Source organism: Topomyia yanbarensis, chromosome 2 (assembly GCF_030247195.1).
Source record: "Topomyia yanbarensis strain Yona2022 chromosome 2, ASM3024719v1, whole genome shotgun sequence".
NCBI lineage: Eukaryota > Metazoa > Arthropoda > Insecta > Diptera > Culicidae > Topomyia > Topomyia yanbarensis.
Window position 1 is genome coordinate 86,670,219 of NC_080671.1, and position 17,924 is coordinate 86,688,142.

A 17,924-nucleotide genomic window follows, 5' to 3' on the forward strand; every position below is an offset into this window, starting at 1 on the left:
ATTTAAAATTATTTTTACTACTTATTTCTCGTGTATATTTCCTTATAATCATCAATATTAGAATAATATCAAATTTTGCTATGAAAAAGGTTGGCATTTCACAAATATCAAAGTGAGTGCACATTACTCTACACTAAATTTACAACTCGGCCAACCAGCCCCGCACAGAACTCGGCCAACCTACCCCAATGTGAATTTTCGAGAACAATCACGATTTACACAACAAATATAAGGTTACACTGGTAACCGTTATACCATTTTGTTGGAGTTTGAATACCTTTCCAGCAGTAGCAAGTTATTGGAAATCAGATGTAAATTGATTAGCGTTACACATATTATTTTTCAGAAATATAAACTTACTCACCAGTGCCGAAATATGCGTGCTCCTGTACAAACGACACCACCAAAACATCTGAAATCACTTCGGTACATTGATGACCTAATACCCCACCAAAATCACTATAGATGTCGCTACTGCGCATAATAGTCTTTTCATAAAAGGCACTCAGCCAACCAGCCCATTCGGCCAACCAGCCCCGGTTACCCCTAATGTTTGTCTGCTGTCCTGAAGGTGCCATTGTGTTGTCGAAGCGATGTCATCGTTTTCGTATAGGGCTATCAAACAATCGAGCTGAACCGTAAAGCAAAACATTATGGCCAAAATCGCGGGCCTGAAAGATGTATGGTCCGCATCTGAACAAATTCAATAAATGCTTCTGAAAGGGTAATGAAAATTTGGTTTTAAACAGCTTCCGGGACAGAATCTTTATGTTGCCAAGGATCACAAATTTCCAAGAAGTATAAAATTGTTGTTGCAGACAAGTTCGCCGGAAAAAGTGTATGATCTGTCAGTAAATTTGCAGTTATGGCCGTTAGAGTACGATTTTCATCACTACCTACAATATGAACCGAGCTATACATCTATGATCTAGTGATTATTTAGGTCCATCCTAAGTTTATGCAAGATTTGGCGAGTAGCTACTACAGTAAGAATGCGCAATAGCAGTACCGGGATAATGACGTCAACGTCCTTGAGAATAGGATTAAATCCCCAAACTGCCCGGAATTCCATCCAATCCAAATCTATACACTCTATAAATATAGAAAATTGAAACATAGCTAAGGATGTTAATTCAATGACCAGATACTGGAAAAAGCAGCCCAAAGCACAAATTTTCATTCGAGACAAATAAAAACCGCAAAAACCCACAAAGCATAGTGGTTCCATTCCTTAAGAGAAGGGGTCATAAATATGTGCAATGCAAATGTCGCTACTAAACTATATTTCTTTAGTAAATGTTGGGTAGCTGAATACGAATTTCACATTAAAAATTGATTGCATCCACCTAACAGTGTGATATGGTCTTTCTTATTACACTAATCATTCATATTCAATTAACATTACTTTTTGCTTTAACATTTTTAGTACATTTTTTTATGTTGTTCGTGATTACAATAACAAGCTCACGACGAAATTTCAAATTAATTGTGAATGTTTCCCTAAAATTTTTTACGAATGCAACGTGTTCTAGCCACCGTAAAAATAAAGCTTTTCGCATAAATAAAAAATATCCTCATTTTTAATTTTAAAATAGAGCAACAGTTCATGAGTTCAAATTTATTTGTGAATTGGAACTACGGATATGGTATGAATCGCAACGGACTTTCTCGAAAAATCCGCGTTCGAGATCATCGTTGTGGTATGAAGTAGAGTGAGACGTACATCGAATATTCTATTCTGGCATGTGTTTCAAAAGGTAGCGTCCAATAAATTTATATAACTCAAGTTGTAATGATCCGATCGAAAAGAAATTTTGTGAAAATAATAATTAAGCTATATAATTTCAAGTTCTGAAGTATTAATAAATAATATAGTTTTAAAATGTGAAATGAATTTTTTCGTCTTGTACTAACTCGTCAAACATATACAACATCTTAAAATCTCCAGGCATTCTGGGCGCAGACATACGCAGCTGAAGCCTAGTTTAAAAGGAACTGAATAGTCTGAAGATCACTTTAAAGAAAAATTCGCTAGGGATGTCGAAGGAAAAAGTTAGTTAAAGCCAAATTCAAAATTTTTAGTTAAATTCTTCGAATACATAATCATCTTTCTGCTCTCCATATCCACCTAAACCCGATAATTATCGTTCAATACACAGCTATTAGTAACATTGCCTGATAAAAATACTAATATTGATAACTACAGTTCGACAAAAAATATAAAATAACTGTTTTACAATCAAACCTTTACCAGAAATCTCCCTGATAATGAAGGTTTAACATAACTGAATGTTTTTAAGCCGTTAGCCCCCCCTAATGGAAAAGGCTGCGCACGCCTATGATCTCGTTTTTAAATTGTAATAACAAAGTAATTCATTTGATTAGGCATGGATGATGGGCACACCATACGTCAGGTATAATGGAACGATTTACATAATGGACAATATTCCATATATTAAGAACCTGTAACATTTTTCGGCGATGCGTCCTTACGGGACTGCTGATTTCTTACTAAACTGAAAAGAGACGTTGTCCATCACATTTCTATTCAGTCCGCAAACTTAACCCGGCCGCGGGGTAAGTTGGCGGTATGTATGGATACGCCAAAAACTAAGCAATCAAATGGGGATTCAATGACTTCAAGGGCCCTTTTGGAACGTGCAGAATGTCTTTTCAAGAAAAGTGTATTAAGTGCGTACTCCATATTCAAAAGAAAATTTTCGAAATTCTGCAAGCGATTGGGTGAAGTAAATAATTCCTGCATTGATGAGATACACAAGAAAAAGGTTTTCTTACTGTGGAGTGAATTCCAGAAATAAAAATATTTGATGGCTTTTTTGCACTGTACCGCCAACTTGCCCCGCGTGTAGCACCGCCAACTTACCCCAACAGTATATTTTCTAAAAAACTATTTAAAAATAACTTTTTTTCAAGGATAGATCTAATATCTCTTCGCGCGCTATTGAAAAATATAATTAGTCGGGAAATAGATTGAAAATTACCCTAAATAACACAAAGTTTTTAAAATTTAGTAAATTTACTTGGTATGCTCGAAAACACAATATCACCCACAACTTCTACAAAACAAAACGTTTTGCAACAAAACACACATTGCATAATGGGTTTCCCATAACTTGAGGTACACAAGAAGAGACAGCGCTATATGTCTAATAGAAACGAAGAAAAAGGGATTCCGCCAACTTACCCCAACCGCCAACTAGCCCCGGGCTCCCCTACTCTTTTACGCCCTTCATCCCCACGGAACCACATCAAGGTATTACTTCGTGGGGAGGGGGAGGGTTCGTTGTGGTTTAGTCGCACCTCTCTCTTCCGTTCCATCTCGGAGCTTCACTTGGTTCATGGAATGGTTCAACCTATGAGCCTTGATTCAACTATCGACTCCTCTCTTGCTTCCTGTCTCCATTAGACTGCCCAGAAAAATAATGAATTTTTGAAAACTGAATCGGCCCACCCCTGATTCGATTACTAGTGCCACCAGGAGTACTTGCACCAAATTTGAAGCAAATCAGACAAGTCTAGCTACCGGACCAACGCTCCTGAAGTTTGTATGGGATTTTTCGACAATTTACTTGGAGAAAACCCACTAACTCGCATTTTTTCCGCTAGATGGCACTGTATGCATCGTATTATCACTATAAGTAAAAATAAGAAAGATAATTTAATTGTCTACAACTTTGCCGAAGACTACTAGTCAATCCGGCTTTGTTAAAAGAAGTTATTGAACTTTTAACGAAGTGATGTCTGAGTCAGTTTTCTATGGGGCCTAGTTGTGCTTGGTTGTGTATCAGTACTCGATTCCCACGAAATATACATTTTTTTGTGAAATAACCGTTAGATTTAGCTCATTAGTATGTTCAGAAGAGTTGTAGTAAATAATACGAGTCATGTTTTGGTTGAAAAATTTTAGTTCCAACTGTGACCGCATAGAGGGCGCCAACACTAACTTTTCATAGAAGAGAGATAGAATATCTAAATGTTCAGAAGAATTATTGAAAAATGCCTGCTCTACAACTTTGTAGAAGACACCTAATATCTATCTCTTTCCGTTGAAAAGTTAGTGTTGGCGCCCTCTATGCGGTACAACGTGGAACTAAAATTTTCTAACCAAAACATGACTCGTATTATTTACTACAACTCTTTTGAACATTTTATTGAGCTAAATTCACCGGTTATTTCACAAAAATGTTTAGTTCGTGGGAATCGAGTACTAATACACAACCATGCACTGCTAGGCCCCATAGAAAACTGACTCAGACATCACTTCGTTAAAAGTTAAATAACTTCGTTTAACAAAACCGGATTGACTACCAGTCTTCGACAAAGCTGTAGACAATTAAATTATCTTTCTTATTTTCACTTATAATGATAATACGATGCATACAGTGCCATCTAGTGGCAAAAATGCGAGTTAGTGGGTTTTCTCCATGTAAATTGTCGAAAAATCTCATACAAACTTCAGGCACGTTGGTCCGATAGCTAGACTTGTCCGATTCGCTTCAAATTTGGAACAAGTACTCCTGGTGGGACTAGGAATCGACTCAGGGGTGGGCCGATAGGGGTCATTTTTTTTCCTGTCACTCTAGTCTCCATCCATTACGGTCAGCTCTCGTGCCGGCGCAGGCACGTAGCCAGAGGGAGGGCTAGGGGGCTAAAGCCCCTCCCGAAAATATACTGAAAAAAAATTAAACGAAACTTGGACTAATCCTAAACAACTTGTAATACACTTTCGTCTAGTGGATACTCAAAAACTGATTAAACAGCTTAACGTGAAAATGTTTTAGACGATATTGTATAGAAAACTGTGATAAAAGATCTAAAAGCAATTGTAATTGATTGCTACTATCATACACAACAGATAATTAATTATTCCGGGGCTTCAATAAAACTTAAACGGGTTACCAATCTAGTCATAAGAGGCTATGGTGTTTTCATGTTAGCAATAATTGAGTACGTATACAGTAGTATAGGACAAAATGTTTAAGAGGAGGTTTTCATTTAAGATTTTCAAGAATTTGATTTTGCATTTTTTGAAAGGTAAAGTGTCTACTATATTGTGTTAAACGGGTTTTTAGATTCGCGCATCAAAAAAAAGCTATTGTTCAAAGCGTCGTCCTGGCAGCCGGGGACGCTCTCGGCGATCTGCACTTGTAGCTTAAAAGGCAAAAACTCCGTGACAACTGATATTGTTAACCAAAACATTTCCATGAAAGCATGTTTAAATAATCGCTTTTTGCTATTCATAACAGATCTGACCGGATCTTCTTTCACGGAAAAAATACTCGTGCCAACAACTAAAATAATAATCGAACGAATGTGATCCAAACCTTTAGCGATACATAAATATCTTACCCGAAGCCCCGTATATCCCCGAAAGCAGTAAGCAGACTAACCCGATCCATTCAGTTACATGTTCCACTACCAGTAACCTTAATGTCCATAAACAGCCTGACACCCGACAGGATCGACTGATGGCAGGTTATCTAATCGTTTGGCCTGTCGCAATGGCTAAGTCTTTACAAGCTATCGGCAACCTTTACCACAACGTCCCTTGCGTGTAAGGTGCATTAACTGCCAAACTGGAGAGTCCAGCCGTCACGTTACTGTTGCTATGACGAGGGCCCGTAGCTTCGAACGCCCAAATCGAGTCGAATGGTCCGAGCAGTACTGATTGGCCCCCTCACGTCACGAAAGTAACTACATGTCTAGGCAATACCGTCTGGTTCGGGTTAAGCTCATCGGAGTAGAGAAAAAGTGAATGTAATTAATTGCTTTATTTTATGCCTATTTCAACAGAGTAGTGATGCCCTGAGGAAAGAGCCCTCTCAGCATCTCAAACAGTTTAATGCTAAACCAGCGGCATTCGAAGGTAAATGAAAGAACAACATGGAGGCGATTTGGAGTCGCCAATTTGGAGAGGAGCGTAGGTACCTACCCGTGGTGTATAATCGAAATGTAGGGCACTAGGTATATGAGAAACGGGGATTCGTATGCTATACAGCCCAATCAGAAAAGTATTTTCCAAAAGTCAGCCATGACAAGTGCCTTGAAAGACATGAAGTGTCCAAGTTTACACGGCTGGTTGCAGTTCACCGGCGGCAATGAAGCATTGTGTAAAGTTTAGACGGGGCGTTATGCTCAATTGAAGGGACCATTATTATTAATTGGTGAATGTTGCTGCCCCTCCGATTATGCGCTTCGAGTCAGTGGGATTGGGAGTGCTGAATAAGGTTATCAATAAAGGTGAATGTTTATGATCGCGGTTTCTTGTGCTACTGGCAGTGGATGCTGTTATGTTGTGAAACTGATCGTCTTGAACAATTACGCACAACAGAAGCTGAAACGTTACATGTCTCATGAATATAGCAATGATATTGCCATTAATTTAAAGAAAACCAGCGAATAAATGATAAAGGCAAAACTTTGAAGCTCATTAATCCCCTTATCCCTATAAAAACATTAACAAAATAAACCCATCATTTTAACCGTAATCCATACAGAAGCTAATACTCTATTATTAGGTTAGATAACTTTATACCATTTGATCACGACCATTAAGAGGAGGATTACACCAACGCTATACCAAGTTGAACAGTGATTTGGAGTGATCCCATGAAAGATGAAGCACATCGATAGGTCATCCGAACAGAGCGTCTGCAGCGATGCAGGTCATCTATGCAATACAATGCAGTTAAATTGGGTGCTCTTTTGCAGAACGGAATAAGTTTACGTTGATAATTTTTTAAAATTAATGATTTTCCTTCCAAGTGTCACGTCGGACAGTAAGGATCATCTAATCACAGAGAACAAACGTCCATTTCGAGCGCTTGAGTTGTGCCAAAACTATCGGTCTATAGGTCAATATAGAATGAATCAAAAGTCAGTCCACGAATCAAACACGAGTCAATGAACAATATTTTGAGCTCTGTGAAATTGTTCACGTGAAATTTAATGATCATATGCAAAATTGCATACTATATGAAAATAGAAACCTATTCTATGGTTTTATGATGCGTCTCTCGTGGATGAATGCAACGTGATCAATATATTATTAAGCATGGACCAGTTCACCAGACAGGAATTATTCCATGTAAAATGTTCTGAATTTCACGAGAAAATATAAAATATATGTTTTGATTTTTGAACTAATTCACAACTACGAGAACCAGATCAAAATGTTATAAATCACGAATCAGTTCACGTCATATAGTCATTTCCATGATTCTATTAACAGTGGCGGATCCAGCGGGAGGATCCTGGGGTCCAGACCCCCTCCGAACTTTTTTTACTTGTTAAGAAATTTTAAATTAATTTCAGCATTACAATAGTTTCAAACTCAAAATTATTCCAAACTAAATTTGACTAACAAAACTGATTTTCATTAAATAAGTTTATTACATATTACGAATTGTACAATGTATATTTCAAAATCGAAATTTCAGACCCCTCCCGATTTTTCTTGTCTGTATCCGCCCCTGGCTTTTATACTTACACCTACTAAGGTATACACATATTCATGTGTTCTATAAAAACATATGATTGCAGATGGAGAAAAGCAAATGGCTTTGGAAACAACGTAATATTTCAAATTAATACTTTTTGTTGAAACAAAATCAAAAATATTTTATTACTTCAAGAGCCAGTTGTTCAAAAATGGGCACCCCTTTGCTCGAGAGGTCATATTGATGTGCTTCGACGTACAGTGCGCGACAAAATAAAGTGCGCATGTTATGCAAAACTGTTTTTTCTTGTATAACTCTTTATATCGGCTATCTAGCTCAATTTTATGTTCTATTAAAATGTTCCAGCACCTGTAATATTTCGAATTTTGAAGAAAAAGTGTGAGAGTTATGCCAAATTATTATTTTTTTTCTTTTAAGGTTATGATTATGCTTATTATTTTTTTTCTTTTAAGGTTATGATTATTGAGAGACAAAAAAAAGTACGCATTCGAAAAACAGTTTTCATGTTGGTGAAATTTATGGTAACTAGAATTTAGTCCCTTAGCTTTAATGACAGCCTGCAAACGTCGAGGCATACTTGCAACGAGGTTTTGTAAGTACTGACCATCAATTTTGTTCCAAGCTTGTTCAAGGACTGAAAACAATTTTGCCTTATTTGTGACATCTCCTTTGTCAACTTTATGGATCCAAAATAGACCACAAGTTTTCAATAGGATTAAGGTCTGGACTCTGGGGTGTTTGACATAATTCACACACTTTTTCTTCAATATTCGAAATATTACAGAAGCTGGAACATTTTACTATAACATATAGTAAAGCTAGGTAGCCGATAAAAAGTGTTATACAATAAAAAACAGTTTTGCATAACATGCGTAACTTATTTTGTCACTCACTGTAAATGAAAATTTTAGCATTTGTTTGTACATATGTGGGATGAACTTTGGTCAACTATGAGCTTCCTACTTTGAGGGAAAGTGGTATAGAACGGGCATTGAGAAATGGTCCGAAGTAAATTTTAATTTCCCTCTAACTCTGGTCTTTGGGGTTACATACCTTTTTGTGAGAAAAATGTCAAGAAAGTTTGAATTTACGTATACTGCCCATGATCGCATATCAGTCCCATAAAGATAGGAAATCCCATAGAAAACGGGACAACTATGCGATCATGGGTAGTATAGGCATAAAGAAATAATTTCATTATATCATACTTATAGCATTTTGGTAGCAAATTTTTCTGTGAAATAAACAAGCATAAGTTTATAAAAATATATTGATAATTGGCGGAGTTATGTCTTTTTCCCAGAACCCCTTTTTATTTAAGAGGCTTGCGGTGATCACGATTGAAGTCCAGTAGGTCAACTAATATCCCAAAATTAAAAAAAAATATTAGTTTATGAGTATTTCTCGTACCTTAATGATTAGTTGAATAAATAATATTTTTTCCTGTATTCGGAAAGGTTTTTCCTAAAAAAAATCGCTGATTTCAGCTGTAAAAATTGTATTACAAAATTCTCATGTACTAAACAAAAATTTATGCATAAAAAGCAATCGTTAAGGTACGAGAAACATTAATTACGATCAATTGAAAAAAATTGTAGAAAATCAGTTGAAATGTTTTGCGGCAATCGTGATCACGGAAAAAACATTTTTGGATCCGGCATTTCAGGTAATCGAGTTAAAAATTTAAAGTTACCACTGCCCTTCATACACCAAGCGCGTTTGGAAGCGCTGTAATTTCAGTCTGTTTCACGGATCTCTATACAAATTTGATAAAATATTCTCAAGGAGTTGTACTTTCAGATAAAGTAATAAAAAATCGATTTTTTGAAAAATAAAAAGGTATGCAAGCCCTTAATTAGATGAAATCTAGTTCGGTTTAGTTTTTCTGAATGGGCTTTGAGAGAGATTGAAAATAGGGTTTTGATTTCTTATCGATATATTGCAAAGCATATTATGCCTTGAAAAAGTGAAAAGTTTAAAAGCGGTATAGCTCTTTGCTACAACCTAATTAGGGGTAATTTAAATATATCAAAAATAACAAATATTTTTATTACAATGAAGAAATTCTTGCGAATAGACAATGTTCTTGGTTTGACCATCTGGAGCATAATTAAATAAATTGGACGGTTTTCCTACACCCAATCGTTTGAAATCCGTTGGTATCATTCGAATTCGTCGTAACAGTACATCTGCTCTTTTATATTGTCTAGTTATAATGGTCGCTTAGATTAAATTTTTCGACCAAGGCACAGTCGTGGTGGGTCGATGTTGCGCAGTAACTAAACCAATAGGCACACAAAGTTTCAATTGCAACACTTGCGGTGGAAAGTCTGACGAATCGACTGAATTAAAGAATTCAACAGGATAATTCATAGATTTATATGGGTAACCGAATTTCCATCGATTTTATTTTGGATTTAGTGTATGATTTTTTTAGCGTATGAAATTGAAGTCAATATAAGCTATCGATCAATTCTTCAACGGATTGTATTATTATACAAAATCATGTGGAAATGTGGCACAATTTGTTGTTGCATGGATTAACATTTTCCCAATTTTCTTAGCAAATTGACCTACGATGTAACAATCATTCAATAAAAGAATGCACATATTAGTCGAAAGTTCTGTTTTCGAAACAATTTCCCAATAATTCGAAAACATAAAACGGTATTGGTGGGGGCATGGGTAAGGTTAGTTCGGAGAAATGGCACAAAAAATGTTTTGGCGATACAGTGAGCGTTAGTATATTCATTCACTTGTTCTATAATCATTGCACAATTGAACAATATTTCTTCAAATATCATAATAAAACACTAATAATTGAGCCAGTAACAGCGAATATCCGGAGGCGTATCGTTGAAAACTTGTTATGCAGTGTACATCATAACTCAAAATATATTGGACCAATCGTTTTCAAGGCTTGCACAGTTCTTCTGCACAACCATAGCTTTCATTTTTTCTTTCTTGATATTTGAATTTTTCGTAGCATTCTGAAGCTAAAAAGCGATTTTCGTTAAAAAAAATCAACTTTTTATTCTAAAAATATTAATTAACGATGTAATGATGAGAAGAAGAACTGTGCAAAATTTCAATCAATTTAGTTCAGTCGAGTTTGAGTTATGGTGTACATCACATGTCTCCTGAAGATTACGATGACCTCGGAACATGTCTGGCACTGTACACGAAATGGGTCATCGGAAAGTCAATTGAGCTAACACCTTCCTAAATCTGTGAACCAAGTTATTTGCATGAATGTTTATATACATGCAAACATCTTTTTTCTGTAAATCACTACCAGCTAGTGGGAGATAGGATGGTTAACACACACACACATCACATGTCTCCTAACGATTCTCTGTAACTCACCTAATTTTCAATATTTTGCGGTGGAGATTTAAGAAAATTTTGCTCAAATCCTGCATTATTGACTGAATAGACTCGGTACCGCAAAAAAATTGAGGGCGATATTTTTTCATCAAAAATACCTACACCCTTAAGGAGGGGGCAAGGGTTTCAGCGTGAAAAAAAAACACTTTGCTTGCGAAATTTTTTTGGAACTTTGCATGAAGCGAATTAATCCAAACTTTTGTACATTATAGTATAGCATTTCAATAACATGCTGCAATTTTTCTATGCAAAAATATCGACAAAACAACTCGGTGACGAAGCTTTTTGTAGAACGTATGCAAAGATATCGGTTCAGTAGTTTTTGAATGGCAGGTATTGTGTCGCCAACACTAAATTAAAGTACGGAAGACTGACTTCCGACTTCCGCACTTACTTCCGACCTATGTGTCAATCGTGATTTTGACATTTTGTGTCAAAACATTAACTCTGTTATCATTTATAAAACGAGTTTTTAAATATTTTATTGAAGTTTCTACGCGATTTGAAGGATTTAATGTGATATTCTCAAAATAAATGGCCAATTCTATTATACAAACGGTACATCATCAACATGCCTCGCCTAACACCGTATATCATGCGCTTTATGGATATTACTTTCTGGGAATTCCAAGAACGAAACTTGCCCGAATCTACGGGAAATCATTAGCGACCATAGGCCGTTGGATCATCAAATATGAACAAAACGGAGTTAAATTATGTTTTTGTTATTATCGGAACAGCTGACAGATTTGCAGTGCTGCGAGAATATTCAATTTTATCAAACAATCGCGTCGGAAATGCAGCAAGTTGCCAGTTTATCAGCAACGTATAGATAATTTTTATTTAAACGCACAATAACACCGCGAATCTTGTTTCTCCAGAGACGTTCTACGAAAAGGTTCGTCACCGATAGAGCTTCCATTTCCCGACGGTTTTCAGCTTCCCGGGATTCGGGAAATAAATAATAAATTTCCCGGGAAATCCAAAACTTGCTGTTGTCACGTTGGAATAGGTAGATCAAAATCCATAGTGAATATTTTTTATGGCGTGTGTCCTGTCTCCTCGTGTGCGTACAGATTTATTCGAATGTTTTTGATTCGTGATCATTTATAATTTTTTTCAGAAAATTTGGTGGGGAGAGCGGGGTTACCCCGTAGCCCTCCTCCCCCTTTGGCTACGTGCCAGTGTGAACTTCTATCTGATTTTTCTGAAGCTTTGGTAAAAAAATGGACTGCCTGAAACTCACTCAATTGCAGTGAATGCGATTCGTCAGTGCATTAGCAATGCGTAATATTCGCACCAGTTTTTCACATACACATGTTGTGGTTCTGATAATGATGTTCAAAAGGCCTTTGATGGTTGCTGAAATGAATAAATTTTCTTTTTCTTTTGAATCTTGATGATTTTCATTCACATTTTTCCATTTTTAGTAAATTTTCTTAGGGTGCTGACAGCTGAGTACATTTTTCTAAATTGTAAAAAATTCTCATTTTACTAAATTGTTAATACATTTTTTCATATTAACAGGATTAATTAAATTCTTTCTTCAGTTTTTAGCTAAGACCTCTATCTTTCCATTGGTATGCGTATTCCCATATATTGTGCAATTGGAGTAATGTTGTGAGCCAAAAACAAAAATGTGCCGACAACCGAACACCCTACACTAAGAAACGTCGGTGACTTTAGCCCAAAATTGTAACTTTTTGAGAAAACTTGTTTTCAAAATCATGATAATTCAATTCAATTTTTGTCGAAAATTCAAAAAGTCTTACAATAGACGCAAATTAGCAGTTCTGATAGAAACGTAATTTTGTAAGCGATAAATATAAAACAATTAGAAAGGAAATAATACAAAAACATGAATTTGAGAGAAATTTAAAAAAATCGCTCTTACTATGTTACTAATAGATTAGGTATCTTCGACAGCTTCTCATAGTTCTAAACGATCTAAAATTTTACCGAAGACTGCAAACCTCCAAAATTCTAATAAAAAAGTTAGAATCGCAGCGCTAATTTACATCACCAAAAGAAAGTGTTGATAAAACCAAAATACTTTGCATTTAAAAAATTGCCTACCCAAAGCACTAGAGATTTTGTTCTGCTAATTTCTCTTTCTAGCCCACTATGTACTGCACAGTGCACAGTGGTTCAGAATGCGAATTTAGCAGGAATTTTAACTTTTTGCTAAAATTAAATGACTTAGCCTTACAACATGTTTGGCAAAGTTGTTGTACTTTGCAAGGCCCTTTTTGTTTAAACCAATGCTAGGGTGGTTCTAAATATTGCAATATTAAAATATAACTTTTTAACGGTTTGAGATAGAGCTTTACTGTTTTTGATGAAGTTGTAGAGCAACGCATTTTAGACAAATTTGCAGAAGAAATGCAAGCTCTAGCCTTTATATTTTCCATTGCACGAGAAATTCAAATGTAAGCTTTAGGGTATTCCTTAAAAAAACGATTTCATTTCTATAACTTTTGAAGTTTTTATTTTACGCTAAAGTACCCTTTGAACAACTTGAAGATTATTTTAGGGCGCATATTTGCTTTAAAACATCAACTACTTAACTTTTTTCGTTTTAAAGTTATAAGAACTTTTATATAAAAAATATATCTTTTTCAAATAGAATTATCGTCGATTCAGATACTGAATATTAAATACTGTTGTTTTCATATGAAATAGCATGCTTTTAAGTATAGATCACTAAAAAATGGCACTTACGATATTTTAAATATCTTGCAATATTAACTCAAAAAATAGTTTATTTTTAGTAAAAAGTATATATAACTTTCTAACGAGCGAAGCTAGAGGTTCAATATATTAAGACAAATTGTTCTCCTTCAAAATATCTGAAAGTATTTCTAAAGTGATCTTAATGAAAAATCAAAACTGCAAAAGCTATACAAAGAAAACCATGTTTTAAGAAACACCCAAATTTTTTTGGTAAATTTCTTGTGCAATTAAAAGTACACGACATAGAGTTTCAGTGTCTTCGACAAAGTTTTTTAAAGCTTCATTTTCTTCAGTTTTATAGAAGACAGCCAAACTCTATCTCGAACCATTAAAAAGTTAATTTTCTGATTTTTTTAAAAATAGAACCACCCTACCCACTATTTAAAATAATAGAAAAGAATTGTAAAGTGCAATATTTTATCATGAAAACGAAACTACATTTTTATATTGTTCACCGTGAAAGTAATTTAAACATATTACTAAGAGTCAATTCATGAAAAACCAAATTTTTAATATCACTTTTTCAGTTTTCATTTTTTCCAACCTATCCTTCAGATGTTTTTCAGAGTTCTTGAAGACGAACATTTTCTTATAATATATCAAAACTCTTGCTTTTATTGTTCAGAAGATATAAGCAATTAATATTTCAAAAATAGATTTTTTTTAAATCAATTTTATGAAATTTTAAAAAATATCGTATTCGCCATTTTTTGCTCAATAATAACTCTAATCATGACCTTATTTATAGTTCAAAAAGAATTATCTTTTATTTGCTCCAAATGAGTGATATTGTTATTCCAAACAACCCCATTTTTGGCGAAAAAGTGCTCATAACTTTTCAACGGAAATAGCTAGATATATGATGCCTTGAAACAATCTTAAAGTTGTCTGAAGACTACTTCTGTTTTAAATGAATTCAGAAAAAGTTATTGGAATAAAACTGTATATCGAAGAAACACCCTAAGCTCCGACTTTAAATTTGTTGTAAAATAAAAAGTATGACAGATAATGCTTACATGTCTTCAGCAAAACTTTTCAAAATTTGTCGTTCTACAACTTCGCTGAAGGTCGTTTGGCTCTAGCTAGAATAATTAAGAAGTTAATTTTTTGATCTTGGTAAAATTAGAACCACCCTAACTGTTGTTTTAACAAAAAGAGGGGGCTCATAAACTAGGAAAACTTCTCCAAAGACTTAATAAGGCTAAGTTGTTTAGTTTTAGTAAAATCTCAAAATTCCTGCTAAATTTGCATTCTGGACCACTGTGCATTGTATCCAAATAGGCAAAAACGTGATAAAAATTGCTTGGACGACGAAAAAACGATTTTTGAGCTATAGTGTCTTCAGAAAAATTTGTTTATAAAATAATTCCTACTTTATAGAAGTAACGTTCTACCTTGCTCCCCCTTCCCCAAATGTCACACATGTCCCATTTTGTCTTACCCCCTTCCTCCATTAAAAGTGTTACGTAATTTATGAATGGTCCCTTGCCTCTGTGAGCCATTTGGCTCTCAGCTTTGTTTCGATCGATTTGGAAAGTCCCGGCGGTGAACTCACCTTCAAGAATCAGGAATGTTATGTAGTCGAGGATTTGTGCCTTGCTGTGTCTTCTCATAATTTCTCTGATCGGATGGAAAGGAGAAGGTGGAGGGAGGAAGCAGAATTGGAAGAGTGCGAAAGATAACAGCACAAAAACAAACAGCGGGTTAGTTAAACTCACAAGTAATTCAAATCGCCTGTGAGAAAGTCTTAAGTTCCGCATTAGATAAGGAACTTTGGTATGTCTCTGAGTTTCAGTCGTTCAAACTCGGTATCGTCTATGAAGGGACGGCCGAAAACTCGAAATCGCAATTGAGCTACTGCAGTTGGCAGTTGCATATAAGAGATTCCGTAGTCGGATTCACAAAGATCACATGAAAATGACTCATCGCGCTGAATAATTGCCATGTGATATGTATATGATAGTTTACAGTGGCCGGTTAAAGCCCTGGTCAGTGTGCCGAAGCGGTGTTTCGAAAAATGTAGTAGAATTTTCAAAATCAACTACACTTTTTGCCACGGCACGGTTGTTCTAGAAATGAGGACACAAATACTCAACTTCCATATCTTGCTCTGTCTCAGTAACGAACAAATAATGCGATTATTAAGCATTGCGTTCATCTGACCCGTGATGCATGCAGATACTCCAAGATCGCGCGTCGCTTTTAGAATGGACTGGACACCGACTAAACACCGTTGTCCGTTTCGTGAGCTAATTAGCTCCCAGCTTTATCATGATGTACTCGGATAATCCCCGGCGGTAATTTCTCCCGTTATCGTTGCTCTTTGTCGTGAGCTATATACCTCTCCGCTTCATCGTTATCTACTCGATGAAGTCTCTGGCGGTGAACCCAGTCTCATATACGGGCCAAACGATAGATACAGAGGTTTCTCACCATTTTTTTACATGAAGCATAAAATGCACTCAGAAAATAACTTTTGCAAAAGAAATTTTGAGAATTCTATAAAAAATATTAGGCACATTTCTGTTGAACATATTTAATTTTTTAATGCATAAAAAATTTCGGTGGGGGATGCCTTTTTAATTAGCTTGTAGATTGTTAGAATCAGACGATAACCAGCAGAGATATTCAACATTGTATTTGGACGTATGTTGTGTACCATTTCCCTTTCTCAATATATAGAAATAAGAACGGATACAACATACGAAATTTCGGATACGACACACACTTCACAGCGTTTTTTATCAAAAACATACTCCACACACCAAACCTTCGCTTAACAAGCCAATAAAAATGCACTTTTTAGCAATACGTTCACTTAACTGTAGGATTTCAATATTCTCCTTTCACTTTGTTCAGATTGTCGAAATCTCCAAATCCCCGGCTACACCCTGTGAGTAAATCTAATTAAAGATTTACCGAAACGGAGATGTACAACTAATGATGTTACGAACTTTATAGAGCCATCTTCTGTTCGCTTTGGACAGCCGAACATTATTGATCAAAACAAAAATCTGCTCCCATCCATAGTCCACACAATGATGATAGCTAATTAAAGGTAATCTATGTCGGCAATAAAAGCGCACTTTGTGTGGCACCACTGAGCTTGTTCCCAAACTTGGTGGTTATATAATGTCCAAAAGCTTTGCAAACCACCTTTTGTGCCACATTTCTTTCGCCAAACCATCAATAGGGTGCTAAACATGTAAGTCATTCAGTTGTGTGAGAGAGCTACCTTTAAAAGAAACGTTGGAACAGCTTCTCCACTTGTCTAATGATTATTATTCATTCGGACTTCTGTAAATCGCGAAAAACAGAAGGAATTCAACATTTACACATCAGCATGGCATCTTATTTTATAATGTGCCCAGAATTAAGCTGATCCCTTGGTATCAAATGTCTCGGTGATAAATACTTAACATTACTTATAGCTTTGACATGGAGATGTTCGATGTAAGAACTCCAAGTTAGCATTTGCACATTTTTGAATATTGTTTAATATCCATCAGAAATCAAAATTATCTCTTTTACAAACTACCACTCAAGGGATGATAAAGAAAACATGTGTATAAATAATGTATAAAGCTCAATATTTGGCAAAATTTTAAAAACAAATGTCCCGCTTGTTTGTTCGTATAAAACTTCAACGCACATGTGGCAGAAAATAATAATCATTTAGCAGCACATGCAAAATCGATCTGAGCTTCGAATGAATCCTTGTTCTTCGATCCCCTCTTCCACAGCACCACCCGTGCCGTCCTGTATCTTTTTCTGTAAACAAAACAATTTTTGAACCACACTACCGTACAATCTTCAACTAACTTCAAACACAGAGGGCAGTAAGAGAATGTACACTGTACACGTGCTGACAAAGCATATTGTTTCCCATGACACTGTTTTCGATGTCACTCAGCAAGTACATGATGCCTACAGTGTGGACAACGACAACCAACGATGCAGCTAATCTACATTTCACGATGTTTGTACACCGGGAATGCAATTAGTCACGTTGGCAAATGGTACGAAAATATATCTTGCGTTGGCCAATAATGGTAGCGCCACCTGCCGGTCAATTGATGAGTGAGTGATGTAAAGCAAAAGTGAACGGCATACATAACGAACAGTGCTGAAATGTAAGCATGATTATTGTTCGGGTCAACGAAGTTGGTAGCACTCTCATCTGCTCTGGGTTGGCTACACTATGGTAACTAGAGTGATGACCCTATTTTGACCTTATTGGAGAAGGTATCGCACTATTTCATAAATTACACGGAATACAATCGATGGAATGAATACACATTTACTTCAAACTCTTTACTTCGA